At 37.8% G+C, this 20378-nt stretch overlaps 1 long non-coding RNA gene across 1 annotated transcript; it reads right to left on the reverse strand.

The window, feature by feature from the left end:
• Window positions 1-4410: 4410 nt before the first annotated feature.
• On the reverse strand, window positions 4411-6553 carry LOC149798711 (uncharacterized). The gene is made up of 3 exons (XR_016420840.1): window positions 6428-6553; window positions 5962-6042; window positions 4411-5237 (listed from the first exon to the last, which is right to left on the reverse strand). It is a non-coding gene; the product is annotated as an uncharacterized LOC149798711 (long non-coding RNA).
• Between the last annotated feature and the right edge of the window lie 13825 nt (window positions 6554-20378).

Consider the following 20378-nt stretch of genomic DNA (forward strand, 5'->3'; position numbering starts at 1 on the left):
GTGGTTTAACGACATTATCAGCAAAAAAAGATTATATATGATGGCTAGCTTATTTGGTGGAGGAAAAACCCTGGAAGTACAACCGACCCACTGGAAGCTACTGGCATGCTTTCGTACATACCCAGGTTGGTTGCGTCGAGACTCAAACTCACGCAAATAGAGGTGAGATGTTTGAGTGATACGTTAACACGAGAGCCTTAGACGATCCCAAAGAAACAAAAGGTCGTGATTTTTGTATCACTTTCACCAAGACTGCATTTATTTCAAGCCATTGTGCGTTCTTTATTTTTGTTAGGTATTTAACATTTCAAGATGATTTGCAATATGATGTCCACACGAGCAAATAGAGATACTTTTTTAATTAAGTGATATTAAGTTTTTTAATTAAGTGATATTAAACTTTTTTCGTTTAAGTTGCAAAATTCTGAATTATTCGTACATGTCGAATGAGCCATTCATCAAAATGATAAAATTTATGAGATGGAAATTTATGACCTAAGTGCAGACGGAAAGTTGAATAGATAGCTAGAGATGAACGAGCAGGTGCTGGTTTGTGTTGAATCGCCGAATCGAGCTGGCTTTGCAGGATACATTTAAGGAGACACTGATGAAGTAAATCGTCAGTAGATTACACCTATATTTCTGGAGCAAGCGTATACATTTTAAAGGATGTACTAGAGAATCAGACTAAGAACCAATTAGATAATCTGAAAGTAATTAGCATGTTATATTTTAATGCAGTATTTTTATCTTCTAAAATCAACATATAAAGCATGATATTATAGATGTAGAGAAGCATCAAATCACAGGTGTCATATGTGTAGGCGAAACAGTAAATTTAATTATTAAACTGGATTAGCGCTACTATCTTTTAAGTGTTACTGCTGTTGCTGTTTTTGTAAGTTGTAACGAGGTTTTTACAGAACATAATAGGCTATACATTGCGGTCATTATCGTGGACGAACCCAGGAAAACCTCGGAAAGAATTCGCAAGCTTTCTCACATACACACGTTGGTTGATCCTGAGACTCGAAACCATACTGACAGAGGTGAAATGTGAATGATCTATAGAGATGAACACGTTAGACCTGTCTGCCACCTGGACTCCATTGTACATCTGATAGCATGTCCTGAAAATATGCCTATACAATACACTAATTATTAAAAGAATTATTTCTTTGGAGAAGTCAACTGAAAAGATAAAGACTTAGTTATGGGCAAGTAACCTGTTTTCGTAACATACTTCTCAATGGGGGAGAGAGGTTGAAAGACTTTGGTTGCGAGGAATGGCATGCAGTGTGAGGGTGGATGGGTGGTGGATCATTTAAATACTGGTTTAAATCACGTTCGATTACGATTCAACTTTTACCCTAAATTATTAACTTATTGCACTTATCTTCGAGACTATTATCGATTTTTTAAACAAACATCGACTTAAACCACATTTGCAAGCACTTTTACTCAAGTGTGTAACTTTCTGTGTTTATATTCGAATTATTTAACGCAATGTTGAGCATTAGTGACCTAGTGTTTTATAGCAATTTCTGAAAACCTTAGGTGACTTAACGCCACGATTTTATGAAAACAATATGGTCACTGTCACACAAAGTTAATTCCACTCTCCTCAAATTTATTGAAAACGCTTCAGCTACTAACCACAAAATTTAATGAAATTCCGAAAGCCATTTATCATCAAATATTGAATATCCCACCTGGTCAAAACACCCTAGTCCACTGGTCATAATAATTTTTATATGAAATGTACTCTACCTGTCATAGAATATTCATAAAAGGTCACACTGGTCAAGAAACGTTTCCTTGTATAACCTTCACCGGTTGTCCCAATTTTAACAGCAAATCTGGTCAATTTGTCACCATGATTCTACGCAATAACAATCTTATATTGGTTATCAAAATATGCTCCAAGCCATTTGCTACCACCAGTCACGAAACTTCACAGAATAGTATCCACCAAAGTCATCAGAATTTTCTATACACCAACAAACACACTTGTTATCAAAATATGTCCCAAGCCACACACACACACACACACACACACACACACACACACACAGATACACACACTGGTTATCAAAATATGTCCCAAGTCCATTCTTACCATCAGTCATGAAAATATTACGGAATATTATCAACCACAGGCCATCAGAATTTCCAATACACCAATCCACACACTGTGTTTCAAAATATGTTCCAAGCCATCCGTTACGACCAGTCACGAAAATTTGAATATTATCCACCAAAGGTCATTAGAATTTCCTATACAACAACACACACACACACTGGTTAACAGCAGTGAAGACTGTTTTACTGAAGATAATCCATCATTAGTTAGCATAATGTCCTATACACCCACATGCACAATACTGGTCACCTAGACTTTGCTTTGAAAATCACTTCCTGGTCATCGAATTATAAGAAAAACAAATATTTGTTTTATTAACTTAACTACCTGTACCCAAATATCTAGGTAACTAAATCCATGTTTTTTACGCGGGACTTTATAACCTTTATTTTAATCTAATTAAATTCTGTTAATAATAGTTTTTGTCAGTAAATATGGTAGTTATCAAACATTTCATATAAGCAAATTAAGAACTACAAATCTGTAATATAAAAAGTAGCGCACCTTTTCTAGTCTTGCAACTCGTCAAACTTAAAAAGTGGTCATGCAAATTAACATAGAAAACAGAGCTGATGAGAAAAAGATATTGTACAAATAAAGACTATTTGACAAAAAGCTTCCAATCATATTAAATAAGTAAACTTTAGATTTGATCATTATCTTTCAATGAATATTTTACCAAGATAACCGGGTGGGATTTCGTATTTACAACAGAACACTTATGATGGTGATACAAACACAATGTTTAATGATCAAGTCTATATATATTTAGAGTTCCGTATCCACTAATGTCCATATATATTCTTGTTATGTTGTCATTTTAAAATAATATTGGTCTGTTTTGTTGTTTTTTTCTTCATACGAAGTACTAAGTTAAAAAGTTCCAGTTCATCTTAAATCCCTATCCATGAATCAAAATCCTTATCCGTGTCCGTTCTGTTACCGATACGTGGTATTGTAGTTTTGTCTTATGAGTTGTACTTCATACGAAATACGACATTTAGAACTGTACATATTTAATCCATAGTCCATATCCGTTCCTGTTTTGTTGCCATGGTATTTTACATTTGTTTTGTGGGTTATACTTCCTAAGAAGTACCACTTGATTCACTCTCGCCTCGTGGTTTTGGCTTATAGACATAATTTCTCCCTTGCTTCTTCCTGACATTACTCATGTTCAAGTGAACAACAGAGTGAATCGGACTGCACACTGACAAGACGTTCCGTAGTGTAATGATTTTGACCTACAGTGAGGTGTTTATACACAGACGATGCCGCAATACATCGTCTGTGTTCTGGAAATATTCGGTTCTTCCCGTCGAAAGCACTTTGTACGTGCAGCATGGGATGCACCGAACTCACTATTTCGAAATCTTTGTAGAATATACATAAATAACCCTCGGGTATCGTTTTACACACACAAAAAACCAACAACAACAATAAACGAGTACATCTATTTAATAAAAAAAAGTATTTATACAATTCCGTGACAAATATATTACAAGAAGTGTTATATGAAATTTTGGCTAATCAAATAAATTTGGTAGCATTAATATTATTATCAGTATATTGAAAACACTATTGGTATTTAGTTGACAAAGATATACCACTATTTTGTAAAATCAATATTTCGATTTCATTTATATGCTTTCAGAGAAATGACACTGCTGTCTAAATACTAAGAGCACTGTCAATAGATCAGACAGTTAATCCAATAGAAAACAATATGGACCAACACGCAGTTCACCATATATTATATTAACGTGAATATTTATTCTGAATATTACCAGAGATCTATTAATCAAAAATATGGTATGATCATAGTACATGTTGAACATAACACGATATATCGAGAATTTAAAGAACCGGTGTCATTTGGCATTTTGAAGTGACTAGAATGAGTTATAAATCCATGCCAACACGAAAACAATTCCCCAGCCTTATAGATACTGACATTGCCTCTGCTAAGAGATGCAATGACCCAATGATTATTTTAATAATACTCTAGGTAAACGGTAAGTTAATATACTTGCACATATGCAAATATAACATACAAGGAACATATTGAGTCTCTGAATTGGCACTTTAAACATAATATTCATCTAATACTAAGTTCGTGCTCGTAAACAAAATATATGGCTACGTTAAATATCGGACACGACAGATATTTATGTTACAATCCAGCTAGGGTATTATAAATAATACTGCAGTAGATGTGCATTACTAAATTTCGAGCGCCCAGTCAGCCAAGTGAACACTCTAAATACATTAGAAATTTTTTCTTAAAAGGTTTCAAGATTCAAATTAATAAATATATTCAGCATAAAGACTTAAATTTCTACTAAATACAATATGCATAGTAATTCACCTGGTATATTCAATTCCAATTTAACAAGTTGATTCATTATTCGGAATTTTACGATCGACATATCAGTCGCTATTATTTGTGTTGTTCCTTCTACTCATCTGCTTCAGTAATTATCCGCCTTTCTTCCTTCCTTCTTTCGTTTGTTTCCACCTCTTCCTCATTTTTCCTTAATTCCTCATTCCTTGGTATTTTTCTTACTTCCTCCTTTCATCTCCCTTTACTTCTCTCCCGACATTGTCCTCCTTCTTCTACTATTGCGCTGCTTTTATTTTTGCCCACAATAAGGAATACAACAAGGGATGTACTTTCATTCATTCCTACCCTATCTTTAAAGGTCTGCTACATTATAATACACACTATATATCAGATTGTTCATTCGTTTCCTAAATAACCCAGAAATGTGCATTGCAAAGGCATACTTTAACTCACAGAGAAAACAATCAAGATAATTTGTGCATCTATCTATCTTTTACGGAAAACGCTCCCGAAATATGTTTTTTGCTTCCGATGATAATAGGATTTAGCGTATTATGGTGACAATGGCTAAATCTAGTGATGATTGCAGCGAATTTACTGTAAATTTGTCATGCTCGTTTTCGTCCTGTCAGGAAGATGAACTCCTAGAAGATGGCGAATGTATTGATTCTTAAGAAGATTCTGCTCGCTGAGGCTCGACAGAACCAATTTAAGCTCGAAGGAGACGAGAATGTGACGAGGATAAAGACCCTACAGAGAAAATAGGGCATAATGTAGATGAACAGCGCTTGGGCTATTCATGCTGGTAACTACTATTATAAGTATGATAATTATTATTATTATTTTAATAACTTTAATTTCAAAACGAAAATAGAAGGGCAGGAATTTGGGGAAACTTGGAGGTCTTCAGGGCAGATTTTAATGTGGGCTTGGTTCATCACTAACTAATTGCATTAAAGTTAACACCTTAAGACTCAGACTGTGAGAGGTGTAGAAATAAATATTGTATTAGCTTTATAACTCAGATTTGATCTTTTAAACCGTGATGAAATGCATACCCCGAATTTACTTTCGGTGTGATAGTTTAATATCCTCCACAGCAAAATTGAAGACTTTTTATCAAGAAAAGGTAATCATAGACATAGACATGGTGTGTCCAGATGTTTCGCAGGCATGCATTTTCTCTGTGGGTCTAGATGTATAATAATAGTGGAAGAGGAAATATACGGATTTATGGAGAAACAAATCTTGAGAATAATACATTGCTCAATTGAATGCTCGTTGTTGTGGTACAAAAGGTAAAACAAAGATCTAACCATGAATCAAATAAACATATAGTTCATACTTTAACATGCAAGAACTTATCATACATTTTGCCCACACGTTTGCAATAATGATGGAGTGTATTTACTATGTACATTTGTGTGATGGTGAAAATTGTATCAGCAAGGAAACAGTCGATAAGTATACATACTGTTAAGTATTGTTCCGTCGATCGTCCTAGATTTCAGGCCGTTTGCCTGGATGAATATGTCCTGGAAGCAGCGTACTGTGCCTACAGATAACAAGATGGAAATTGCTAAGAAATTTTCTTCGAGTACATGAAGGCAAAATATTTTTAAAACAGTTATGGTGCCCATATCAGGGTCGGTTTTGGGACAAGTGATTGCTTCATACACGGTGTGTCTAGTCCCTGTAATAAAAGCATGAAAAATGTGTTTCACAAATTATAGTTCATGTCTTTGCAGTAAATATGGTAGTCACATGTGACGTCTTTTTGCATGTCTGAACAATAATTGAAAAATGCACCAAACCATTTTGCTTACTTTTACAACAAATGGTTGGTCATAACGTTTGACATATAAGCAACACATTGACTCATACGATGATATAATTTTTGAGGCCTTAGGAATCCATATCAACTTAGAAGCTATACAAACCATGTAAATAAACGTGGGGAATGAATGGAAAGTTCACTGTGACATCAGGATATGTCACACCATCTACTGTTTTCTCTAATGCATTATCTTCCTGGAGCTGGTTCTTAAAAATCTCATTCAGTACCTAAAAAAGGAGATATATTTAAAAGATATAAGTAGTTAAGTGGGATACTTTACGTACAATGGGAATTAGCATTACAGAGACCCCTGGGTCAGATTACGTACAATGGAAATTCATCATGGCGAAAAATCGTGGGTCAGATTACGTACAATGGGAATTAATATGGGAATAAATCGTCGGTTACTTTATGTACAAGGGAAATTTAACATGGGAATAAATTGTGGGTCACTTTACCGACAAGGGGAATTTAACATGGGACTATAGTGTGGGTCTGTCTAGCGACAAGGGGAATTAACATGGGGGAATAGAGTTTGGGTCTGTCTAGGGAAAAGGGGAATTGAACATGGGGAATAGAGTTTGGGCTTGTCTAGGGACAAGGGGAATGGAACAGGGGACTATAGTGTGGATCTGTCTAGGGACAATGGGAATTTGACATGAGGAATAGATCGTGGGACTGTCTAGGGACAATGGGAAATTTAACATTACGGAAACCCCTGGGGGATATAGCCTCAAGGGAACTTAACATATGGAAATTGAACATGGTGGATCTGTATAGCGTCAAGGGGAATTGAACATGGTGGGACTGTCTAGGGACAATGATGGCAGAGGGTCAAACACAACAGACACAAAAACATACATACACTAGTACAAGCGTGGGATTTATATATAAAGCATTATCAAGACCTGAAATCTTGCTGGGGTGTTCAAAAATTTGCATAATTGTAATGATGCTATAAATAGCTATAATCAAGGAAATGTTCAACGACAAAATGGATGTGACTAAAAGTAACGTTAAAATGACGAAATTGTCCCAGAATTTAAAGGAAAATAAACATATCCCCGAAAATTAAGTTACAATGGTTTAGACTAAAATGGATAAAATTAGTAACTACTTACAATATCAACTTCTGTGACGATCGTGGATAAATACCTCTGTATCTATAATCAGCTGAAATTCCTATGAAATCCCACTATCTATTTATAGCTCCAACTTGTGGGTTTTTCCTTTGGAAAATCCCACTATCTTTTTATAGCCTCAGCTTGAGTGACGTTCCTGTTTATGAATTCTAGTATATATGTATAGCTACAAAATGTGGAAATCCCCAAGTCGATATTTATAGTCTCAAAATTTCCAGCGTCAGTGACGTCACTGTACTGAAAACTAGGGGATAAATGGCAACAGTGTTGCAAGTAGCTGACCTGAATACGTGCTACTGTAGGTAGGTAGGTAGAGTGTATCTGATAGGGAAAACTGAGTTTTATAGGGACAAACAGAGACCAATACACACAACATACGCGCGCAGACACACGCACACACACACACACACACACACAAAGAGGGAAGAGGAAAAAAGAAACCCCAAATATACTATCAACACAGAGGGGAGATAATACAAACCCCAAATAAACTATCCACACAAACGTACGCGAACGCATACAAACCCCAAATATACTATCCACACAAGGTCGCTAACGCATAGAAACCCCAAATATACTATCCACACTCGGGAGGAAGAAAATAAAACAACAAAACGCTAACACACACACACACACACACACCACACACACACACACACACACACACACACACACGCACACCACAGAGGGAAGAAGAAGAAAACCATTATACACTATCCACACGGAGTGAAGAAATAACCCTTTATATATACTATCAACAGAGAGTGAAGAAAATAACCCATTATATTCCATCAACACAGAGTGAAGAAGAAAAAGTTTTTTGAAAGCACCTAAGCCCTCACCTGCAATCACCAACTCTGCCAAACACCTACACCCACCCCACCCCCACTCCCAACACTACAAAACCCATTTAACCCGTTATTTTATGGCATCAGTGTGTGCTTTAGGAAACAACAAGACACAAAAATGATGGATGAATAGACTGACTATTGTTTACGGACTTGCATGCCTAAAGAGCGTGCGTGAAGGAAAACATCTTTCCATTTCAATTCTAACTAAAACATGATCCAGAGGGATAGAGAGAGGTGAAAGAGCACAATTTCATAAAGTGTGAGTAAAAACAAAACACGCCATCCTTATTATACAATGTCAAGACCAAGAGACACTTACGTTTTCTTTCTGGTCTATTCTCTTTAGAAGGTAGTATGAAATTTCACATCAGGGCCAACGCATCGGCTCACATTGTCAATTTTTCCATTTCCATGTCTTTACTGGCACAAGTTCTTCATCATCTTCAATTTCTTCTTCTTCTTCTTCTGAATCCCTCTTCTCTGTTTCGTTTTGTCTTTTGTTTCTTCTCTTTTCTCGTAGGGCACTCTGAATTCCAGTGTCCTTTCCCCTGACAACGATATTAGGTATCTTGACTTTTGTCTCTCTTTCTTAGACGAAGCAGGTATTTTGGAGACAAATACCCATTTACCTTTGCAGATATAGCAAACTTCATTAGCACACACTTTCGTATGACTCTCATCAAATCAACGACCAAAAGAGTAAGTTTTGTTGCCACTTTCGCATGTGAATTATGCTTTCGTATGACTTTTAGCAAATATTTGACCAGCAGGTCGATCTGTGCTGACTCTTCCATCTTCGTGATCGTTTGAGAGCGGAATGAATACTCTGACGCTAAGACACTCTCCTTATATACAGAGACCTGCTGCGTATGAAACCTAGTCAAATGTAATTTTGCAATAAGATGAAACGATTTCATTGAGGAAGTAAAAGGCAATGATGTACCGTATCGCCTCACACAAAACCTGAAGTGTTAGCTCAGATCCGTGTCAGCAATTTCGAAGACGACATAACTGAGCTTTCATCAATGCTCTCCAATTATGCCACAAAACCACGAGTCCTGATTCACGCCAAAAGAAATTTCGTTCGGTCCATAAAAAATAGTATCACATCTGAGAAACGCAAAAACGAACTTCCAGAAAACTGAGAACGACGGCTTACACCTACAACGTAAATGTATGAGTTCAAGTAGTGCGTAAAACTTAGTCAAATTAAATTTTTATAGTCAAGACGAAACGATCTCTTTTCGAACAAGAAAGCAGACACCAAGCGACAATGGCAATCCGTGTCACACAACACTTTTCAAAATGTATATTATCAGAGGTTTGTTCTAGCGATCTGCACGGTTAAATTAAATGTTGATGTATTTTGCAATAAGACGGACACAATTTCCATGGGATCGCCCATGGTACGATTGTTCGTGCATTAGTTTAATTTTTAAAAATATTTTTTATATAAATCGCGTATAGGATAGACCCAGTAAAACATGGCCATTCTCGTCACTGTCTGAATAGCTACTCAAGTCAATTCGAAGTGAACGCGGTAAGAAAATAAGTATAGCCAATGAAATGGCTTACAACGGGTCATGCATTGTTTTGTTCTAGGATTGTGTGGCATAATAATCCCTATGTTCTTGCGTTGTTACCATTACAGTGCAGACAGACTGAAATGTGAACTTACAAGCCCTCTTTTTGTGTGTATTGTACCATTTCTTCTTACCACATCAAAATACTGAGCGTCACAGTATTGGTTCGCGTTTTCAAGCTGACCATTTTTTTATATCTCACTTAAACATTTTAACATAAACACTCACACTCACATCGGTAGAGTCAGAACAGATGTGTTACAGTATTGAGGGGCATGTTATCTTTTTTTTTCAAACTAATAAATTTGGGGTTTGTATGAAGTAAAGAACCGAAAGTACAGTGAAACTCAAGGATGATGACCCAATCTGTCTGTCTATTGATGCGTGTATTTACTTCAGAAGAAATATGACCTCTAAAACACAAAGAGATACGGCAATCATGATTAGAATGAACATAACGATGTTTTCCTTCACGTCCGTGTAATTTAGAAGACAAACTTGGTCTCCTTTTGTAGGGCTTGAAATAATAAAAAACCTGAAAAAATCTTAAGCACTTTGCTATAGATAATTTCATCAACAGACTAAACAACATAAATACCGTTACAACACTAGAAAGCCTTAAATCTTCTATCAAAAAGAAATGCATCAAAAAATTAAAGATTAACGATAACTAACCAATGAAACCGAATTTAACAAAGGCAGTGACATGTGAAGAAATGGCTCTCACTTTGGAAAGGTAGGCGAATGTACTCTGTCATGCACCATCAACTTGAAAAAAAATTATAAACAGAGAGAAACCTGAATTCAAAATTCAGTTGTTTTTTCTTCAAAATTGTTTCGTTTCTTTTTTCTTTTTTGGAACAAATCTAAGCACTAATATAGAGTGGAAAAGGGAAAATGCACATACAAGCTTTGATATTTCTGAAAAAATGAGGGGATATTCCTAACGTTCATAACCACCAATATATGCTTGGACTTGTCTGTGACTTATCCACAAAACAAGATGTACATATTTCTGGTCAAGCTGCAAGTGTGTGCGTGTTTTTGAAAATGGTAAAAATTGGATATACAATTTTCTCGTGACACTTATAAAGTGAAGAGTCTGTGCAAGTGTCAAAAGCCAAAGTCATATAAGTTTTGTATTTTGTACGGCTTGTAAAGATTTCCACTTTAGAAAATGTGAAGTATCACAAGTTATTATCACAAACAGAAGTGGAACATAGGGGCTTGCAAGAAAGAAAATAACCCAGACAGTTGGTGTCATCAAGAGTGCTAGAGACGGTACCCGAACTTGCTTGCTTACTTGAATTAAAGTGATTTTCGCTCTAATGGAGCATATATCACTGGTTTAATAACGCACCGCGTGATTTTTAATTACTCCTGGGGAAGGAAAGAGAGCCTCATCCCCCAGGCTTTTATGTACTCACAGACTACTTTTAAATTTAGCCACTCAGGTGTAGGACTAACTAGTCCTTAACAACCTGACTGAAAGGCTTTAAACATGAGTGGGAATAGTCTCACCACACACTCATTTTTCTGTCCGAGCGTGGTAAAGGAGGGAAAAGGTGCTCAGCAAGACAGCCATGGGTGTTAAGTACTCAACAAAACGCTAGCCTGTACTTATTTCAAATCAAGTCGTGTCACCAAAAAAGACGACGTGTACGACATCAAAGGCATTGTCGAACGCAGAAACCGTAAAATGGGCAAACGACGTGTCAAAGAAGTCAAAGTACGTTGGAAAGGATATCCACCCAGTTTTGATTCTTGCATCGATGCTTCGCACTGTAAAAAGAAGTGACCCTCACGCCCTTTCACACAGATTCAGCTACTGCGATCACTCCTTCACCCAATTCTTCTCTGCAAGATTTACAAACACAACCCTTGTGGGTGTGGTATGGAAAACGTGTGCCTAAAATGCAATTCGTCTTTTTCTGCCAAACCTTCGTGGTTTATTGTGTCATCGGTGCATCCATTGCCAATTTGAGTTTGCAACAAGGAGACAAACACTTGTGGACCATTGTATTGAGCAGTTACATCGGTTACCTGCTTCCTAATCCCTCCCTGAAATTCTCCTCGAACGGGAACCACGGGAACCTAGTGTTCAGTGCCAGTGCCAGTCACCAGTCGAACAACAACAACCACAACAACAACAACAACCCCATTTTGGGCGGAGACACTCCTCTAACTTCCAGTATCGCCTCGGAGAGCCACAAACCTCTGGAATTATGAGCAATAACAACCAATTTTGCTTAACCTTACCCAGTGACAGTTCCATGGAGGTGTTTCCCAAGAATACGTTGTGCTGTTACACGGTCAAATTACCTCAGACCAGCCAGTTAGATCACGAAGCCCATTGGGAAGTGGCTTTAGTGGAAATCATTCACCCAACACAAATCAAAAACATCACCGAAAAGCAAAACACTTTCAAGGTGGAAATCCTGAATGCCCAATTGGAGGAAGAAATCAACAAAATCGGGTTTTTAGGGGACACAAGACCAGCCAGCAATCCAGCCTTCATTATCTACACCTTGAAAATTCCTTCAGGTTATTATTTTAGTGGTGAACATTTGGTGGACACTATTGCGGACAGGTTCAACTTAGCCTTTGGCAAAGCACTGAAAAGAGCGAAAAAAAGTGTGAAGATTGAGTACCATAAAGTGGCTCATCTTCTCGTGATCAAATTTCAAGATACGGACACATTGTCCCTCAGGTTCAATGGTAGTTTGTTTGAAATTTTGGGTGGACATGCAGAAATGGTCGCAAACAATATGAGCCCCAAGATCAAAAGTAATATGGATTTTTACAGAGCTTTTGGAAACCCGGTAGAACTGAACCAAGGACTTAATTTGATCTTTGTGTATTCCGATGTGGTGGAGTACAACGTGGTGGGACACACCTCTATTCCGTTACTGCGTGTCATTCCTTTCAAAGTGGATAGTACCACAAACAATGACCAGGAAGGTGCAAACACCTATCACGTACACCGTGAATTTGTACATCCTCACTATTTGCCCGTCAGTAAGTCGTATTTAGACACTGTCAACATTGATATAAAAGGAGATCTGGGACAAAATATTCCATTCTCCAAAGGGAAAGTTACAGTGAAACTCCATTTTCGAAAACGGTTATCTAACGAATTGTAAGTCAAGACAGCGAAGAGGGACATTTTCACCCTATAAAATCCGGCCAGATGCGTGTGGAATTTCAGTTTGCAGAAAATCTACGCGCAGATAATACGGTGAACGTCATCCTGTATGCTGAATTGGACAATACTATATAAACCAACAGTTTGAGAGAAGTCATTCCAGACTATTAGAAGTCATGGAAGACTTTTATCAATGTTTGTATAGTAGGGATTCTTTGGACATGGAATGTGAAGATCCTGAGGAAGGAGAACCCCAAAGACGAAGAAGTCATCATGATGAAGTCTAGATGGCCAGAACAAGAATCACATTTAGTTTCCTGTTATGCTATAGTCTTGACGGAAATAAATTAAGGAATTGATCAAGAAAGATTGCTATGGATGTCATAACGATCATCCCAGTGAAATTCAACACGATAAATGCCTGATGCTGAGTCAAGAAGAAAAATTGGACGAATATCTGGACGAAGCTTGGAGTCTCATCTCGGAAGAAGACGTGTTACAACAGTGGTATAAAGGCTTGCGTGAACATTATTGTCCTCCATTAACAACTCAAGAGATCCATCGCATCGAAGCTCTGTTGGATCAGAGTGAGGAGACAAGGTGAAGAAAAGGTTACTTGTCAGACATTTTCAAGCAAAAAGTCAGGATCGAATTGATGACTTATCATTACCTGTGAAGAAGAAAAAAAAAATGGATACCTGAGAACTTTATTACCTTTTGAACCACAGTTTGTACACTGCTTCTTGGAATCCTGTCGTCTGTGCTAAAGATGAACTCCCTCATTGCACACCTCAAAACCATCAAGCTTATGTGATCAACACGGACGACAGTCATCTCCCAGGAACCCACTGGGTAGCCGTCTACTTTCCTCAAGAAGGATGTGTGGAATATTTTGATTCCTATGGACTGCCCCCTTTGGAAGACGATATCATTGACTTTATGAGAAGAAATGCTCAGACCACACGATTGAATAATGTGAAATAACAAGGCACATATTCCTTGGTGTGTGGACAGTACTGTGTGTATTTTCTGCATCATTGCAGCCTGGGCTATTCTTTAGAACATTTAGTGACTCATTTTGATCCTCGTCATTCTTCTAGAAACGATGTGAAAGTAGATCGATGGTTTTGTGACCAGTATGCTTATCTTTTGTCTCTAACTAGGAAACGTAGTGTCCATCAATGGCCTAATGACTTCCAACAGTCGAAATCACAATTTCATTCACAACGTTGTCAGCCCTGTTTAAAGTAGAGTGTGAATTGAAAAAAAAAAATGTTTGGTATTTGAAAAAAATGTTTGATGTTATAGTGTTGGATTATTGTTAAAAAAATGTTAGAGTTGTTTGTTAGTATGAATAAAAAAAATTTGTGTTTTGAAGAAAAAAATGCCTTTGTGGTTTGTTTGGCTATAGGAATGTTGATTCATGCTCTTTGACTTCTCTCTATCCCTCCCATAACACTATTTGAATGTTCCGGCTAGAAAACCGTGTAGTAATGTTTTCCTTCACGTCCGCGCTTTGACTTTAAGAACCGGGGAAGTTTCCAGTCTGCCCATCCATTGTTAACTCATCCTCCTACGAAGATGTGCTCCAAACTAGCTAAGCTCAACGAAACCTACGTGAATTTGCATAGGGTCAGACACAGTCTGATACCGAAGCCAGAAGAGATAGAAAATGTGAGAATGCTAAAAGTCACTGAAGACCTGAAAGAAGAGCTCTTCAAGGAGGAATTCAAGAAGGAGAAAAAAGAATGGATGGAGAAGTACAGACTTCATAAACAGCAGAGAGAGCAGCAACAGCAGCAGCATGAACCTGACAGAGGCTTTGTCAACAGTTGTATCGACACCAAAGAGTTCTTCTTCTATTTTCCGAAGAAGCAGACCTTATCCTGTGAGAAAGCCTGTCGTCAGAGGAGGTCGCCATCTTATAACCTAAGCGACCGCCATAGCTTCAAGTTCCAAAACAAAATATTCAGGGCTACCCCATACTCTCGAAAAGAAATAACATTCCATTGCCTATGATATGTTAGTCAGTTAGAAGAAAAAATACAGAAGTGAGTCTATCAGCACATGATTTCTTTATCTTGGTTAGAAAGTGCGACTCTAAGTCCTTCGTTTCCGTCGCTTATCAAAATTTTAAAAATAGTAATGTTCTGTAAAAAAGTGAGTGAGTGTTTCTTTAGGTTTGTGCGTTTTTTTTTTCTTGGTGATAATATGGATAATGTAAGTTCGGGTACAACGAAATTAAAAGAATTAGGCCCAGAACTCGGTGTGGAGGGAAGAAATATACGCAACAGTAGCGGGAGCAAGAAATGCGGACCTAGCCAGTTAGCACTCCACCCACCTCGAGAACACAAATAACATCTAGTCAACATCCGACTATACCTAACAAACAACCTGCCCCGGAAAGAGTGGTGGCAAAACAAAGGGCCAATTATGTTATACAAACGGTATGGCAAACTCAAATGTAATTATCGGAGGCACTACGTTCTTTTCTGGGGCCCCGAGTGGCCGAGTGGTCTAAAGCGCTCTCCGTTACGGATCACTGTCATCTCACCTTTGTCTGCGTGGGTTCGAGTCTCGGATTAGGCTAATGTGGGTATGTGAGAAAGCTTGCCAGTAGCTTCTCGTGGGTCTAGTTCTTTCCGGGTTTTTCCCGGGTTCTTCCTCCACCATTAATACTGGCCGCCATGTATAGCCTATCGCGTGCTGAAAAATGGCGTTAAACCCTACAACAACAACAACGTTCTTTTCTCACTCCGATACTACAGGCAATCTCAGCTGAAAGAACAACCACAGCAACAATAACAGCGACAGACACCATAACAGCGGATTTGAAACTATCTACCTCAACTAAAGAATTAGTATCAGAACCAGAAGAGGAAATTGAGGCGGTTGAGGAGGAGGAGGAGGGGGACGCTGACACTCGTTGAGAAGTACACCGAAATGGGACTAGATCAAGCATTGTATGACGTCAACAAAGCAGGGTAGTTTATTAGAGCCATACAACACGTTGCCTACAAATCTCTAGACACCTTTAAACCAAGACCTTCTCAATGGGAATTAGGGTCAGAGTTCTTCCCCAATTCTACAGACAAACCTACACTGGATACCCCTTCAGTCAACTGGTAGAAGCCGCTGCTTACATTGCTGCCCATCATGGCTACGCATTTCGGGAAAGAACGTGAAAGCAAAAGAGAGACGTGTTACCTTCTAACAGTAAAAAACAGCCTTTTTTAGGGCTCCAAAAGATTGCTTTTTATTAACTAGGGAACCATATTTGACTTGGTATCCCTCCTTGACTAAACTATTCTCGAAACAAACTTGACCCATTGGAACACCGCAACAAACTTAACTTTTTAAACCTAACAGTGACCAAACTGGTATATGTCGCTTAGACATAATAATTTAAATAAGATCAGTATGGCTATTTTTATGTACACTAAGTACTAATATTAGATAGATATGTTAGGAAGTAGGAAATTTAACAGAATCGTTAGATTTGAACTAATTACACAAATGGTTAACACATTATTGGTACTTTTTACTGTCCATTAGCAAAAACGGGACTTGATTTGAAATAAGTACGGGCTAGCGTTTTGTTGAGTACTTAACACCCATGGCTGTCTTGCTGAGCACCTTTTCCCTCCTTTACCACGCTCGGACAGAAAAATGAGTGTGTGGTGAGACTATTCCCACTCATGTTTAAAGCCTTTCAGTCAGGTTGTTAAGGACTAGTTAGTGCTACACCTGAGTGGCTAAATTTAAAAGTAGTCTGTGAGTACATAAAAGCCTGGGGGATGAGGCTCTCTTTCCTTCCCCAGGAGTAATTAAAAATCACGCGGTGCGTTATTAAACCAGTGATATATGCTCCATTAGAGCGAAAATCACTTTAATTCAAGTAAGCAAGCAAGCAAGTTCGGGTACCGTCTCTAGCACTCTTGATGACACCAACTGTCTGGGTTATTTTCTTTCTTGCAAGCCCCTATGTTCCACTTCTGTTTGTGATAATAACTTGTGATACTTCACATTTTCTAAAGTGGAAATCTTTACAAGCCGTACAAAATACAAAACTTATATGACTTTGGCTTTTGACACTTGCACAGACTCTTCACTTTATAAGTGTCACGAGAAAATTGTATATCCAATTTTTACCATTTTCAAAAACACGCACACACTTGCAGCTTGACCAGAAATATGTACATCTTGTTTTGTGGATAAGTCACAGACAAGTCCAAGCATATATTGGTGGTTATGAACGTTAGGAATATCCCCTCATTTTTTCAGAAATATCAAAGCTTGTATGTGCATTTTCCCTTTTCCACTCTATATTAGTGCTTAGATTTGTTCCAAAAAAGAAAAAAGAAACGAAACAATTTTGAAGAAAAAACAACTGAATTTTGAATTCAGGTTTCTCTCTGTTTATAATTTTTTTTCAAGTTGATGGTGCATGACAGAGTACATTCGCCTACCTTTCCAAAGTGAGAGCCATTTCTTCACATGTCACTGCCTTTGTTAAATTCGGTTTCATTGGTTAGTTATCGTTAATCTTTAATTTTTTGATGCATTTCTTTTTGATAGAAGATTTAAGGCTTTCTAGTGTTGTAACGGTATTTATGTTGTTTAGTCTGTTGATGAAATTATCTATAGCAAAGTGCTTAAGATTTTTTCAGGTTTTTTATTATTTCAAGCCCTACAAAAGGAGACCAAGTTTGTCTTCTAAATTACACGGACGTGAAGGAAAACATCGTTATGTTCATTCTAATCATGATTGCCGTATCTCTTTGTGTTTTAGAGGTCATATTTCTTCTGAAGTAAATACACGCATCAATAGACAGACAGATTGGGTCATCATCCTTGAGTTTCACTGTACTTTCGGTTCTTTACTTCATACAAACCCCAAATTTATTAGTTTGAAAAAAAAAGATAACATGCCCCTCAATACTGTAACACATCTGTTCTGACTCTACCGATGTGAGTGTGAGTGTTTATGTTAAAATGTTTAAGTGAGATATAAAAAAAATGGTCAGCTTGAAAACGCGAACCAATACTGTGACGCTCAGTATTTTGATGTGGTAAGAAGAAATGGTACAATACACACAAAAAGAGGGCTTGTAAGTTCACATTTCAGTCTGTCTGCACTGTAATGGTAACAACGCAAGAACATAGGGATTATTATGCCACACAGTACTAGAACAAAACAATGCATGACCCGTTGTAAGCCATTTCATTGGCTATACTTATTTTCTTACCGCGTTCACTTCGAATTGACTTGAGTAGCTATTCAGACAGTGACGAGAATGGCCATGCTTTGCTGGGTCTATCCTATAGGCGATTTATATAAAAAATATTTTTAAAAATTAAACTAATGCACGAACAATCGTACCATGGGCGATCCCATGGAAATTGTGTCCGTCTTATTGCAAAATACATCAACATTTAATTTAACCGTGCAGATCGCTAGAACAAACCTCTGATAATATACATTTTGAAAAGTGTTGTGTGACACGGATTGCCATTGTCGCTTGGTGTCTGCTTTCTTGTTCGAAAAGAGATCGTTTCGTCTTGACTATAAAAATTTAATTTGACTAAGTTTTACGCACTACTTGAACTCATACATTTACGTTGTAGGTGTAAGCCGTCGTTCTCAGTTTTCTGGAAGTTCGTTTTTGCGTTTCTCAGATGTGATACTATTTTTTATGGACCGAACGAAATTTCTTTTGGCGTGAATCAGGACTCGTGGTTTTGTGGCATAATTGGAGAGCATTGATGAAAGCTCAGTTATGTCGTCTTCGAAATTGCTGACACGGATCTGAGCTAACACTTCAGGTTTTGTGTGAGGCGATACGGTACATCATTGCCTTTTACTTCCTCAATGAAATCGTTTCATCTTATTGCAAAATTACATTTGACTAGGTTTCATACGCAGCAGGTCCCTGTATATAAGGAGAGTGTCTTAGCGTCAGAGTATTCATTCCGCTCTCAAACGATCACGAAGATGGAAGAGTCAGCACAGATCGACCTGCTGGTCAAATATTTGCTAAAAGTCATACGAAAGCATAATTCACATGCGAAAGTGGCAACAAAACTTACTCTTTTGGTCGTTGATTTGATGAGAGTCATACGAAAGTGTGTGCTAATGAAGTTTGCTATATCTGCAAAGGTAAATGGGTATTTGTCTCCAAAATACCTGCTTCGTCTAAGAAAGAGAGACAAAAGTCAAGATACCTAATATCGTTGTCAGGGGAAAGGACACTGGAATTCAGAGTGCCCTACGAGAAAAGAGAAGAAACAAAAAACAAAACGAAACAGAGAAGAGGGATTCAGAAGAAGAAGAAGAAGAAATTGAAGATGATGAAGAACTTGTGCCAGTAAAGACATGGAAATGGAAAAATTGACAATGTGAGCCGATGCGTTGGCCCTGATGTGAAATTTCATACTACCTTCTAAAGAGAATAGACCAGAAAGAAAACGTAAGTGTCTCTTGGTCTTGACATTGTATAATAAGGATGGTGTGTTTTGTTTTTACTCACACTTTATGAAATTGTGCTCTTTCACCTCTCTCTATCCCTCTGGATCATGCTTTAGTTAGAATTGAAATGGAAAGATGTTTTCCTTCACGCACGCTCTTTAGGCATGCAAGTCCGTAAACAATAGTCAGTCTATTCATCCATCATTTTTGTGTCTTGATGTTTCCTAAAGCACACACTGATGCCATAAAATAACGGGTTAAATGGGTTTTGTAGTGTTGGAAGTGGGGGTGGGGTGGGGTGTAGGTGTTTGGCAGAGTTGGTCATTGCAGGTGAGGGCTTAGGTGCTTTCAAAAAACTTTTTCTTCTTCACTCTGTGTTGATGGAATATAATGGGTTATTTTCTTCACTCTCTGTTGATAGTATATATAAAGGGTTATTTCTTCACTCCGTGTGGATAGTGTATAATGGTTTTCTTCTTCTTCCCTCTGTGGTGTGCGTGTGTGTGTGTGTGTGTGTGTGTTAGCGTACGTTGTGCAGATCGTATATTTTGTTGTTTTTTTTTTCTTCCTCCCGAGTGTGGATAGTATATTTGGGGTTTCTATGCGTTAGCGACCTTGTGTGGATAGTATATTTGGGGTTTGTATGCGTTCGCGTACGTTTGTGTGGATAGTTTATTTGGGGTTTGTATTATCTCCCCTCTGTGTTGATAGTATATTTGGGGTTTCTTTTTTCCTCTTCCCTCTGTGTGTGTGTGTGTGTGTGCGTGTGTCTGCGCGCGTATGTTGTGTGTATTGGTCTCTGTTTGTCCCTATAAAACTCACTTTATCCCTATCAGATACACTCTACCTACCTACCTACAGTAG

This window comes from Sinohyriopsis cumingii, chromosome 5 (assembly GCF_028554795.1).
Source record: "Sinohyriopsis cumingii isolate HCF-2022 chromosome 5, ASM2855479v2, whole genome shotgun sequence".
Taxonomy (NCBI): Eukaryota; Metazoa; Mollusca; class Bivalvia; order Unionida; family Unionidae; genus Sinohyriopsis; species Sinohyriopsis cumingii.